We start from the raw sequence: 13,702 nt of genomic DNA on the forward strand, positions 1-13,702 counted from the left end.
AGGTGGTCGCAGCTGAGGGTCTTCTACTCCGGCGGCGTCTACGCCCCTGCAGGGTGAAGGGGCTGCAGGATTTTGGCACTGATGGCTGAGCAAAAAAACGTTCTTCATGAAAAAGTGAAAAATGAAAGCGCTGCATCCTTTGATTTTCTTTGTGGGGACATTTGATGCCAGAATGAGCAGGATGAGAGATCAATGAAGACACGTGTGTTACAACTGGCTTGCTTCCTCCGTGTTCCTGTCAGCCTGGATAATATTCAGCAAAGCAAGAGTGCAAAAGGTAATCGAAAGGCACGTTTTCCTTTGGACGGGATTGCCGAGAAGTGAATAGCCACATTATTTGGATGCAATTCTGGCCAATATTAATCCACCAAAAAATGTTTTCTACAGATATTGTCTGACGTTCCAAGACCCTTCCAATCAATAACCAATCAAATGCGAACACATTTATTTTGGTCCGAGATCAGAAGTCATTAAAAGGAAACATTAACCCCATGAATACCGACGATGAAAAAAAACCTCCAACGTGTCAATAAAACGTCGCTGTTGCAGTTGGAGCCAAAACACAAATTTCATTTATTCCCTTTTTTTACAACATTACTGCTGAAGAACTGGTTATAAATGTCTACGGGATTGAATGTGATTTAAATAATTGTGTCACAGTGAGTTCCAGGATCCCCTGACAATGTGCATCCGATGCAGAGCTGTCACATGGTGCACTGGTCAATCCCTTCAAACCCACGATAAAGGTCCTAATGCGATACTGAAGGGAGAAAAAAAGAAACAATAATGAGCACAGCCAATCTAACCCTTGCACAATGGTTCATTGAAATGATTAGAAGTAAATAAAGTAATTACCCATCATGCAGTTGGACAAAGCTCTTGCATATAAATAGGCATCATTATAGGGTACAGTGGCTGAGTTTGCTGAGCATTTCTACCTTTGGTGGGGAGCGATTTTGATCTAAATTGATTGCTATGGGATTATCCAGGATTTATTAAATATTAAGGCATTGACTTCTACTAATGCAGATAATTAGGGTTTATTCAAAGTCAAAATGAATTTGGCATAGCATGCGCATGGAAAGTGATTCATTACAGAGCTACTAGTCAATTCATCAATTATGATTTTCATTACATATCATAATTAAGAATGCTCGAGTTGAATCGATGCAGTGTTCTGTGGATTAACAAATGCAGAGTGAAATGTGTAGAAACGCTGAACAGCTCACCAGTTATTGGAATGTACCCATGTAGTGATCATAGGAGAGGGTGCAGCGTCTGCCTCGCTCAGACTCAATTATTACCTACATGACATCACGGTAGGAGCGACAGGAAGTCGGTACCAGGAAGTAGATCGGCCTTCACGAAAGAGTGAAGGTCTGATTTGTCTCATCTCGTCTTTGCAACACGGCATCGTCTGAAAACACGACGCTGACGAAACACAATGATTCTTAGCGGGAAGTGATGAAACAGTAATGTTCAAATAGGATACTGATGCCCCCCACATGTGCATTCAAACATATATTGTGGTCAAGATACTTTCATATATGAAAATGCTTTCTGATGAACACAATGAGGAAGTTTAGCAATTATTTTAAATATCAATATAATTGATCTATAATGTGATTAAGGGGTAAAGAGAGGTATGTTTATTAGACAGCGTTTAATCTTTGGTTTGTACCGGAGGATTAGGAAGTCTTTACTTTCACACATGTATTGCAATGAGTAATTGTATTTTCTTCATTAAATATGGTATTTTGTTTGGTATAGAACATTATACAAATTTCAAAAAAACAAGTAAGCAATTGCAGATATAATAAATAATATAAATAAATAACAAATATAGCACTTGAAATTGAAACCGTGCTGGAACAAAAAGAGAAAAAAAGAAAAAAAATCATACAGATTTGGAAACAAAATACAGCTGTCGAAGCAACGTCAAATATTGACGCGGTCAGCACGTGTTGCCACTGAGATGTGGATATTTATGTGCAGGTGCCGCTGCTAGCGCCCCCCTGACTGAGACCTAATCATGTGATGGAGATGAAGTGAACATCCAAGTCCACGGCGTAGACCCGTGGTGGGTCGGGCAGCGCACCATGGCAACAGGGGCAAAGAAAAGCACCGGAGCACCTTGTTGTGAAGTGTTGAGTGCAGCATTAACAGAGAAAAAAACGCTCCCTGAACAAGCTGGCGGCAAATCACTCACATTATAGAGCTGGCACAGACTTGAGTGCCTCGCTCCTAGTTGTGATTGGTGATTAGGAAGTGTTTTGTCCCTGCCACAGATCTGGCTAATGGGAACGTAGACTCCCCCGCTGGTGCTTGCGAGTTAATCGCACAACAATGGGGTGCCGAGGAGGGGAAGGAAAGGTAAGGATGGAAAAGGGACGGGGCTGGATGGAGACTTCTCAAGACGGGGCCCCGAGTTTAATTGCCTTTGGATAATCTTATTGTCTGGTGGCGTGAAGGCGTGACTGTCTCTTCACTTTTTGGAAGTCGCTGCTGGTTCGGAGCCGCGAAAGCAAAGCAAAGACGCGGAGTGAGGCTGCGAGTTAAACGCCGCCACAACTTCTGGCCTTCAAGTTTAACTTTGGGTTTCATTGAGGGCACAGACATCAAAATCCGTTTCTGTCGATACATGCGTTTACATTTAGGATCATTTATTCTGTGCTGACCAAGTTAATACTACTATTAATTTAAAGGACGTTGTGGTGGAGCTGGAGACGGCTGTGGCTGGAGGCGTTGGTGTTATCGAGTGGTCCCTTCTCAGCAACGCCTTATCTGCGCAACGCCTGCGGGGAATTTCCTCAAAACATCCACTAGAATGAACCGATTAGAATTCCGTGGTCAAAGGTCAAGGTCATCGTGACCTCGGGCTCATTTGAGAATTCTTGTCATAACTGACACTTGACATAGACGGAAGTCAACAGTAACTCGACTGGTTGGAGAGAACTTTAAAAGCCTCAATTTGTTTTAGAATGAATATATATAAAACACTGTGCATCATTGGTGCTGATGGTTAATCCACCGTGTCTAACGTGTCCTGCCTCTTCTGTAGATGCATACATTTTGATGTAAAACATCATCTTTTAATTTTTGTACTGCAATATCTTTTAACTACTATAATTTGCACAGCCATGAAACAGTCCATAACGGGTAATAACGATCATTTCCCTTTATTAAAATAGTGCCATAATTACTGTGTTGGTGCTGCATTTTATTTCGCACTTCCCTTGTTCCGTCAGCTGTATTTGCGTTGCTCCTTTCACTTCTCAGTTGCTCCCGTGTAAGCGATGAGATTCCCGCAGACCTGAATGGATCGAAGGGTGCATAAAAAGAGATGGGGGCTGTAAATAAAAACCTGTTATGAGAGCTAACAAGTCTGTTGTTTACAAGACTCAACAAGCCTAAAATAATGAGGCAAACATAACAGTGCTTCACTGAAATAACGCCCTTGACGTGACCTCCATTAAAAACACATTAAGATGCCTTCTTGATCCATTATTTTCTCACATTTTTCCCATTAAAGTGTTGCATTGTAAACATCTACATTTTAGCTCCATTATTCAAATTATAACCATGTTCTGCGGCGCATTCTGGGAACCGTGTGGATTTGCAGCGAGCTTCGTCGTGCTGCAGTCTATCCGGTACTGAAGGACGTGCCGGCTGCTTGATCATAATCACAACCTGTGTGTGTTTCCTGGAGCAGCCCGGACTAACCTGCAGAGAAATATCAACGCTGGCGGGATTTTCTTTCTCTCAACATCAAGCCCTCACCGGCTGCCAAGTCCAGCGAGCGATGAGTCCGTCAGTCGGTCGTGTCTCCGCAGCATTCCTGTCTTGGAAAATGAACTTCTGTTGGATGTGAAGACGTCCAGTATGAGTTAACATTCTGAGGATAATTATTATTGTAGGTTATTGTTTACGCGTTGCACCGGCCGTCCCGTCTGTTGGGCGAGTCAACATGCAGGATCTTTGTCATCAGGGGTTCCAGCCACGGACTTTGGACCGTTTTGGCCGTGCTGACACTTGCTCGACTTTGTGGAAAGACAATCAAAGGAAAGCTGCATTTATTTTGGCTTTGAAAACGCGAGCTGATGAGAAGACGTGTTTTGCCCACGTTGTCTGATTTTTGTAACATACATTACATCATTAAAAGCTGACAACGGTTTCCTGCCACTAAGTAATGGAGAGGAATCCTCGGCCTGCTGTTCGGGTCATCAGCATTTCAAATGAACACTCAGCTGCCGTTGAATTATTTTCACTTTCCGCTAAGTATCACTGTCACTGTAAATATTTACAATAAAATGATATTCATAGGGTAATGAGACTGAGGCTGACGGTAAACAAACCACCATAAGCAACGTGTCACTTTTTAACCTTTGCATTAACAAAGTACTGCATGGAAAGAAACAAGCAATTTAACTGCCAAGAAATACAGTATCTCCAGTACGTATTAAGAATAAACCCCGTGGAACCTGGTGGATTGAACACGCTGCGTCCCACTTTTAAGGATATTTTTTATTTGGTTGACAACTTCAGATAAACAACAACCCCTTTGTCATGAACAATCAAACACTATTTTATTAATACTGAATAACACACACGTAGGAATCCAACCTGAATGTGTTCAGTCCGACCGGGAAACTATGGGCTCGCTATACAGCACAATACACCAATCAGCCTTTGAATAATAATACTCATTATATTAAACAATTGCAATTTCCAATATTTAGTTTGGACTTTGAGTGGTACCTGAACTTTGTGGTGATTCCAGAATTAGTTTGTACCACTCCAAGTGTTTTCTAGGTTTTCAAATATATATAACACCTCTTAAAGTATATATGTGGCAGGTCCTCCTTTTATTCACAAGTGGTCTTCTTTATAAAAGCCCAGCTGAGAGCTTCAGCGAGCTTTAAGTGGAAGCGGGATGAGAACCTTTGGCCTCAGAAGCCGGCTGTGTGGTCGGGTTCACAGCCCGGATGAGGAAGGCTTTCTCTGCCTTTATTCCTGCTAAAAGAAATGTGACAATTCCCGCCTTACATTATCAATGCTTTGCAATGAATTCATCCTCTTGGTAAGAGAACTTTCGGGGGTGTTATATTTGGTGATGTGCGTTCGCGTCCCATCCAGCCAATGCCAAGTTGTTCATCTCAGACGAACGTCTCGGGAAGAGTATCTGCTACGATCTGTCAAACGGGCGCTGTAGCGGTCTACCAATTACAGCTGTGAGAAGCGAGCAGCTGTCTTCGGCTCGGCAGGCTCTTGTGCCACCGTGTCTCATCCTGCATTACATAAGTATTTCAAAGTAAAAAAAAAAAAAAAAAAAAACTGATGTTGTACAGAGAGCCGCGTGTGAAATAGAGGATAGAGATTGAATAAGGGCTGGATGGAGGGAGAGGGTTTCACGTCCAGCGATCAGAGGGATTCATTATAGCCGCTATTAAAATGATCCCTGGGATACGGTCTCCCGTCCGGGGAGGGTGCAGTGACTTGGCTGTGATCAGACGCCACGATCCCGACCCACACGCTGCAGGACTCAGTGCACAATGAAGGTAGCTGCAGTCCAAAGCCCCCACATATCGCTGAGGAAAATAAGAGTGACCTGAAAGAGGGTGGAATATAGATGGTTATTAGATTCCCCTGTTAATGGCATCCCAGAAAGGGAGCTTCTTAAACCATGATGGCTTTTCCACTTTATGTTCAAGGCTATCTGTATTATAATTGAAACGGTCTTTTCAGTTTTTCTATACAGAGTCTATGGAGAAGGGTTAGAGTACGGTGAGGGCTTCCAACATTCTACAAGTCGCACAAAACTGCAATCATAACTCTTGCAGAGCTTTTATTCTTAAGTGGGATACTGTAATTTCAGGACCACCTGAACACTTCAGGACCGGTTGCAGCAACAACCATCAAATTGAAACATTGGCACCTCCATCCAGACGTCTCTGCCGTGAGCCTCAAGTCATAATTTATATGGATTTGTTGTTGCAATAGCAAATAGCAAAATGATTATTTGAATTTTGTGTGAAGTGGGGAAAATTGGAACAGATGCTGGCAGAAAGGAAACAATCATTTTGTATTTTGGTAAATCAACACAAAGCTAATTATTTCCAAGAGTAATGTAGTTAATGTTCTCCTCGGTTGTTATTAGTTTCTCGGGAGGACAAGGGTAGATTTTATCTTTACCAAAGTACACAATGTTGATCTTTTTTGCTTTCTGTTTCTGAAATCAGGTTACGATGTGTTAATAGACTGAGAGTGCGCCTACAAAGTACGCTGCTTTCCTACCAGCAGCTTAAGAGTCCCACGTGTGATTTCATTTAGGCAACAAAAGCACTTCCGTTAGGAAGCGTGAATAAAAAAAAAAAATCCCCCAGCCAAAAACACTCCTTCAAACCGAAAAACCAAGCGAGCTAGCAAGCTGTGACCAATAAGTAACAGCCTTGTCTCTAATCCACACCCTTCTCCGGGGACAGGAAAGCGTCAGTCATTGACCCCGACTCAAAAGACTTTGAATGCGTTGGTGACTTAATTCTGGCTTGTGCTGTTTTGTGATTGTGATGTTACACCGTAGACGTAAAGCAGGCTGCCGGTAGACGCTCACGGTCTTAAGCCGGCACACGTGGTTTCCTTCATCACCGTCTGGAATATGTCGTTTTAATTTCCAAGAAGCACATCAGCCCAATCTCTGGGTACTCTTTAATAAATACGAGCCTAAATATAGCTTTTTTTATAAAATGAGGAAAGAAATTGTATGCACAGTTAAAAACCTATTTTCTGTTGAAAAGTAGTACTGGGTTATAGTTTTAGTCATTTTAGAGGGAGATGGCGGGTGGTGTAATCATTACCAAAGCAGCTATGTCATACCCTGATAGTCGGAAATGGCAACGTCAGTAATTTCGCTAGAGGCTCACTATGCCTGGAGCGATTCACAGCCTGATCACTAATCCAGCATGGACGAGCATATTGCACGTTAACATTTCTGTTTAACAAAGAGCCTCGAATATAATAGAAGTTGTGGAAGTTTCTCAAACAAAAGTCTACATATCCCTTAATCCTTTGTGTCTTTTAACGTAAACACTAGGGCTGTCAGCGTAAACAGATTATTCTATACGATTTATGTGGCCGAGATTAATGCGACAAAATATTTTAACGTAGTTAACGTACCTTTGTTTACTTCCGGTTTACTTCCGGAAGTAAACCGGAAGTTGATCGCGGAAACGAAACGGCCGCCAGCTGCAGTCCGTTACATCAGAGAGAGCAAGATGGCGAGAGCTTTTTGGAAGTAAAACAAGCGGAGGGACGACATACAGCGAAGAACCGTGCAGAGGAATTCCTCCACGTGTCAAACAGAAGGGCGGTGAGTGACAAAACGGACCACGTAAAGCACCGCTATGCTAAGCTAGCTGCTATGCTAGGCTAGCCGGAAGAGTTTGTGTCAGCCATTTATAATGTTTATATTTTTCGTTTCTGTTATTATTACAAATGCTGCGTCAATGAGGCTCGGATTAGATAATGTTATCATGTTGTTTTCTCACTTCCTGCACATCACTGTGTGTGAAGCTGTCCATGATTACCAGTAAATCAACATGCCGCGGTTTCCTCCAGTCAATGATGCATCTCAATTAGCCCCTTTAATTGCCCTCCTTCCAAGTGAGAGTCTATAGAAAGCAAATTGCAAACAATACACACACGTGCACAGACGACCCGAGTTCCGTCTGGCGGCCCAAAAATGATTTGCCGCCACAGAATGTGACCAAATGATTACCAGACGGTGTTGAGTCATCACGGAGAGGCCTGCTGCAGCGTGAACCCACCCACGAGAAGCCGCCAGGTGCAGCCGGAGCTCGGGCGAAATAAAGAGACGGATTCATCCTTAACGCGGGCGAAACAAAATAACCGTAAAGCACCGATGAGCCCAATGCTATCGTTTCAAACAGCAGCCAGCGGGCCTGGAACAGCAACCGATAGTTCTCCCAAATGAAAACAAATCTGAAGAATATTCCCTGTCAAGATCAAATGTTTTCTTTTTTTTAAACAGTGGCGGGTGTTAGCCCATCATTTCTACTTCTCACTTCAGTGGGGCCAGACAAATAATGGATATTTCTTTTGCTCCGGAAATCCTCGTGAGCAGTAAGAAACTATATTAACAGTGCAATTGATCCAAAAGCACACTGGGTTGCTGATAGTTATGGGACATGCTCTGTTCGGTTGGTATTTCAGGGAATCATATAAGTTCAACATGATCGATCAATGCGTCACAGTCATGCTGAATGAGAAATTGAAATAGATTTTTGAAGGATGTTATCAAGATCCAGGCCACGACTTCTGCAGTCCCTGGCTTTCAAAAGTAATTATAGGAATGTTACACAGACCAAACCTGGAGAAAATACGGCAAAATACAGATTTGTATACTTGTATATTTTCCAATCGCAACTGCTTTCCAGCATTATGAGTACACCGACATCGTACCTTATGCATTAATAAACTGGTACAACCACAACGCCTTGGAAATAGGACATAAATAAAGGAAACATTCAAATCAGTGGCAGATGCTCTGACCCCAATCTCCTCCGATGCAACAAGCTAACAAGCGTTCAATGTGTGAGTGTTTCAAGATTCAGCCTCTGACATTCACTCACCTCGTCTGTTTTTCTGAGAGTCTGACACGTTTCCATGAGTTTATGAATGTCAGTTTAGCGGGCCAGGAATACTATCAGGTTTTAGACATGCCTTATACACCTATGTGTGTGTGTAACACACCGCTACCATCGTTGTCAAAGCTGCGTTGCCGAGGAAGAGTTGATGAGGTTGTGAGTCTTGGCGGGTGGGCGATGCTTGGCGTGGAAGGTTAGATACAGGTGCAGAGGACCTCCACGATCATTCCAGGAACCGTTGAGCAATTATTCACCGGTCCATAATGATCAACAGTAAAAGTCTGCTCTTTCGAAACCCGACAGGTATAATTTTCGCAGAAGTTGATTGGCCAAGTCAACGTTTGCCCGGGGCAACGCACCGACCGGGCATACAGATGACACCACGTGAGCGGCTGTTGTGTGGTGAGTAAGTTTTAGCTTTACCAATATTGGGCTTTAATGGAAAACTGTCCGTAATCTTCAAAGCCTTCTCACGGCAAACAAATCTGAGGAGTGTGCTGTTTGCAAATGGAGGAACATCTTTGCACTCAAGCACCCCTTAAATACCTTTTCAAATATCAATCATGCCTTAAAACGAGACAATTACTACTGAGCCAAACAAGTTGTGCTGTTGTCTGCACCTGGTCCTTTCTCAGTCAAGTTCCTAGGGATGGAAGTTGGATTTTCTGTACTTCTGAAGGTGTGTAGGTACATCTTATTTAATCTGTGCCCCCAGTGAGGGGAAAAGGAGGGGGGCAATCATATCAGAGGGGCAGTCGTATCCCTAGAAATGTGTTGTTTGTTTCTCAGTCCTGCTGTTAGAAAAGTTTTCTCCCCTATTTCACAGCAGCTGAACTGTCGCTGCCCCCCCCCCCCACACCCACCCTCCTCCACCCGCCACTTATCTGCATAAAGAACCAGCCCAAGTGAACATGGTCTTAAGGGTAAAAAATTGGCTGAGAAAACAGAGGCAAAGGGTCATTAAGCACCAGGTTGGAAGACAGAGAGAGACAGCCAGGGAGACATAGAGTCCCGACTTCATCAAGATTAATCACTGACATCTGGTGCCTTGGAGGACCTAGTTAGTAAGCCTCTCTTCTCCCCCTGGTCGGGTGTGAATCATCGACGGCAGCCGGAGAGACGCAGGGAGTGCAGCCCCGGATGCCTTGAGTGTGTAACGAATGACAGCGAAGGCGTGAAGTGTAGACAAAAACACTAACGTTGTCATAACAACAGACTTTACATGGATGGATGATTGATGGACGGGTATGGGAATCGCAAATGTGAAGTAACAAAACCACCCTGTATTAATATAAACATCATTGACATTTACACACAGTCATAAATCCTGGTTTTACACCACATGCAGGTTTGTTTTCCTCCATCCAGCATGATGGATTATGATCACCGCTGTAACGCGTACATGATTGGATGATACTCCGGTCCGTATGAGGCTGCCACGTGCAAAAGGGAGGCGGACCACTGAATTTGAAAGAAATAAATATGACGGTTTGGTGCCTTGACACCCATTGGTTGATTTAACAGAGTCCCGCTTGCAGGTTGCACGACAGAGATGAATTGATGGTGAGGAGAGGATGGACAGAGAAGGTCAAGAGTGGCAGCTAGAGGGGGGGGGGAGGAGCGGGTGAGAGGGGCGGGGACCTCAGATTCCTCTCGATTAACCATCGGTCTGAAGGAGGCTCTTCGTGCTAGCGCCCGGTTTCCGGCACCACTACGTTGTTATTATGTCCCGTTCAGGCCCTGGGCTCTGCGTCCTGAAGAAAGCGTCTGACCCACATCCACACGAGCTCCTCCAGGCGCCATTACTTTTGTTGTCATGGCGACAGGCGGGGCTCAGCCACCGATGACGCATTCGCAGGGGGAGCAGGTGAACCAGCCGAATGATAAGACGGGCGATTAAGTAAGATTGGGATAATTAGATGTGCGGCACAGAGGGACTGAAAAACAGCGGCCCGGTACCGTATGATACGACCCCCCCCCGCTTTCGGTTTTATTTTTAAACTGGTGTTTGCCGTGCGTGGACATCTCCTGGGACTCGGACAGTCAAAGATGAGCCGGTGAAATACCTGAATGTTGAAGACGTGTCGCTTTAAGCAAACAGCCGTCTGTGAACTAACAAAGGCTACTAACTTTAACTCCATCGGAGTTCATACAAACCTGAACCGAAGATGGAGCTTCTTGCTGTTCAGCAGTGGGCCGCTCCACCCGTGCCTTCAAGGAAGCAGTGCTGGAACATCTTTTGAATTCACGAGGTTCGTATTGACTTTTAATGGGGGGGGGGCAGATTCACTGCTTGAGCGCATACCTGTGGGTATTCGCGGTGCTCACATCCCACGAATTGTGAAACAAGACAACTGGGTTTTTCATGGGCTGTTTGGATCAGAGAACATGTGATTCAACAAGCTGCTCACATTTGGCTCCTATTTTTATGTCTCACGCAGGCTCGTTAGAATTTACCGTCTTGAGTTTCTCCACCCACGGCTTCGCATTCACCTTGGTGAAATCGTGCCATATTTTACCCGCTAGCCAATCAGGGCAGACCGGGGTTCTAGAGACAGGCGCAGAAATGGAGCGCTTCCGTCAGAGGGGGGTTAAAGGTGGATGGACTCATAGAAAGCCAGAATACAAGTAAACCTGGTAATGAGCATGATTCGATCCCTTTTATTCCAACGCACCTTTCAATCTTACTTTACAGCGAGCACATTGTGTTTGGTTGAAAGCTTCCATTCCCCCGTATATTCACATAAATGCCCTCATGAATTGTTTCTGTTATAGTCATTTTGGAGGGGAAGTGAGAAACAATAACTGATGAAGTTCAGTTAGTTTGTCTTTGAAATGACCTATTTATCTTTTCAAAAAGAACATGTTTTGACATTGACATCTTCCCGAACAATACTTTTAAATAGAAAGAACTTCATGATGGCTCGGAAAGACGCGCTTACATCTTTGCGTCCATTTGATAAAGTGTAGGTTAAATAAACAATCCCACGGCATGTTAATCTGGCTCAGACCGGCTCCGTTCTGTGTGGTCTCAACAAATATAATATCCCATTTGAGTCATCTATCCTGCATTTCCAAGGGCGTCATCTCATTATTGATTTCAGGAAAGTGAAGAGATATGGATATTACCAGGCTGAAGGCCATGGAGGTGCTGAAGGTGATTCATGGGCGGGTCTTCCTCATAATTCAGACCCTGGACAAATAGTTCCTTGCATTTGACGAAATCAAATTCTTGAGGTAGATTTAAAGCAAGGCCACGGGTGGACCTGCACCCCGTGCACACCTGCAAGGCTCATATGAGGTCTCGCAGTTATCTTTCCATTATTTCCACCGCTCTTCTCCACGCGAGAAAAAACACCCGCCGCCTCTAATCCGCAGTAAGCAACGATTAAATGCAGTTTCTCTATATACATTTTATTTTTAGCCACCACTGCAGTACATTTCTTTGTAACGGTTGCTATTGTTACAGAAAATTGCTCGAAGATTACGGCCGCGCCGACGGGATGAGAGAGGAGTCCTCGCCGTGCGATTGTTCGCCCCAGAGACTAACCATTATCATTTTCCTGACCATGCCCTTTCTGGTAATTCTCCTGCATATAGCCTCAACCTTTCTTATAGCTGTCAGTTGTAGAGAACCAATTAACATATTGTGTCCAGGGAGTCGTCGCCCCCCCCCCGCCCCCCCCAGCGCCCCTCGGCTCCCCTCCCTCGGTTTTTGTCACACTGCTCGCTAGTGGCCAGAGTCACACAAATTAGCGGCGTGGGCTGGAAGGCTCAATTACCTTTTAAGGACTTTAGAGGTGGTCTGTGTCCGTGTCAGCCTGTCTCAGAGCTTCCACCAAACGGCCTCGATAAGGGCAGGAAACCAGAAGGGGAGAGGGAACCAGGGGGGGAGGGGGTAGTGAGGGGGGAGAAGGAGAGGAGCAATTGGTGTGCGAGGGCTGGGTTTGAAACGATCTAATTCCCCGTCTGCAGAGCTCCTGACTGTTGGAATCCTTGTTTTCCCCTAGAGACCCGGGCGACTCTCTTCTTCTCATCAGCCCACCTTAGTCTCACCTCAGCAACCCCCCCTCCCCCCCCTCTCTCTCCCCCACACCTCTATCTTCCATTGTGCGCCACGGCGAGCGAGGGGGGGGGGCAGCCAGCCGAGAGTCCATTTGAATACGATGGCAGGGGTGTATTCTCAGAGGAGCAGCAGCACTCTGTAAGCTGCGCCAGGCCCGGCCTTGTTATCCATCTGTGACCATGTAATGGAGATGGATACTGTACTGCTGGCAGGCTAAGGAGATAAATGGAACAGATACATGGGCCTGTGGATATCAAACATCTCAAAAGTGCGAAAATGCTGCTGGCGCTGAAAATGTAAAGCAAGAAGCGAGAGCGGCAGCGCGGTGATGTGTCGGATAGCGGCGCGGACCATTCTGCTTGATGATCAAATGAATTAATTCACATTTCGTGAAAAAGAGAAAAAAAAAAGATGCACATTTTTTAAAAGCTGCGTATTTCAATCGTTCCAAAAAGATCTTTTTCTGTGACGCTCAAGCTGACCAAGAGTTGGAGTCAGCAGTTAAATTCATGCATTACAGAGGATGGCAGGTCACATTTTATTTATTAATAGTCTAACCTCATGTATTATACATGTGGTCTTAAGGTCCATATAAATCTTTGCACAACAGTGGGAGCGATGTGATGAGAGAAGTACAGGCTGAAGAATTGGTGGCCACAATCTCAGGATTATTAATAGAAGTGACTATCAAAATAACAAATGTTTAGCATTTTATTTGTGTACGGTTGGAATTTATTTATGGCATATTTAAGTGCAGCCTGCATAGAATAAGTTGGTTTATTTACATCAGACAAATACATTTTCTACTGTCAGATGTTCTAAGCGTTTTGATTAATTGACCCTGTGCTGTTCTTTGGTTAAAAGGCAATACTATTATGAAGCACAAGTCTTTTTTTTACCTCTGAATTCCTATCGGTGCATCGCCTGTCACCGTCTCTTTGTCAGCTCTTCCCTCTGCATCTGCGGCAAAGCC

General features: G+C 44.4%; 1 long non-coding RNA gene across 4 annotated transcripts; it reads right to left on the reverse strand.

Moving 5' to 3' along the window:
* Positions 1–428: 428 nt before the first annotated feature.
* On the reverse strand, positions 429–8,815 carry LOC144390106 (uncharacterized). 4 transcript variants are annotated; one of them, XR_013454179.1, is made up of 4 exons: positions 8,649–8,815; positions 3,724–3,842; positions 1,305–3,313; positions 429–760 (listed from the first exon to the last, which is right to left on the reverse strand). It is a non-coding gene; the product is annotated as an uncharacterized LOC144390106 (long non-coding RNA). The 4 variants fall into 4 exon arrangements; XR_013454177.1 differs by having other exon boundaries at positions 1,309–3,313; positions 3,724–3,858; XR_013454176.1 differs by having other exon boundaries at positions 3,724–3,858.
* Between the last annotated feature and the right edge of the window lie 4,887 nt (positions 8,816–13,702).

The sequence above is a fragment of the Gasterosteus aculeatus genome, chromosome 21, assembly GCF_964276395.1.
Source record: "Gasterosteus aculeatus chromosome 21, fGasAcu3.hap1.1, whole genome shotgun sequence".
NCBI classification, from domain to species: Eukaryota; Metazoa; Chordata; class Actinopteri; order Perciformes; family Gasterosteidae; genus Gasterosteus; species Gasterosteus aculeatus.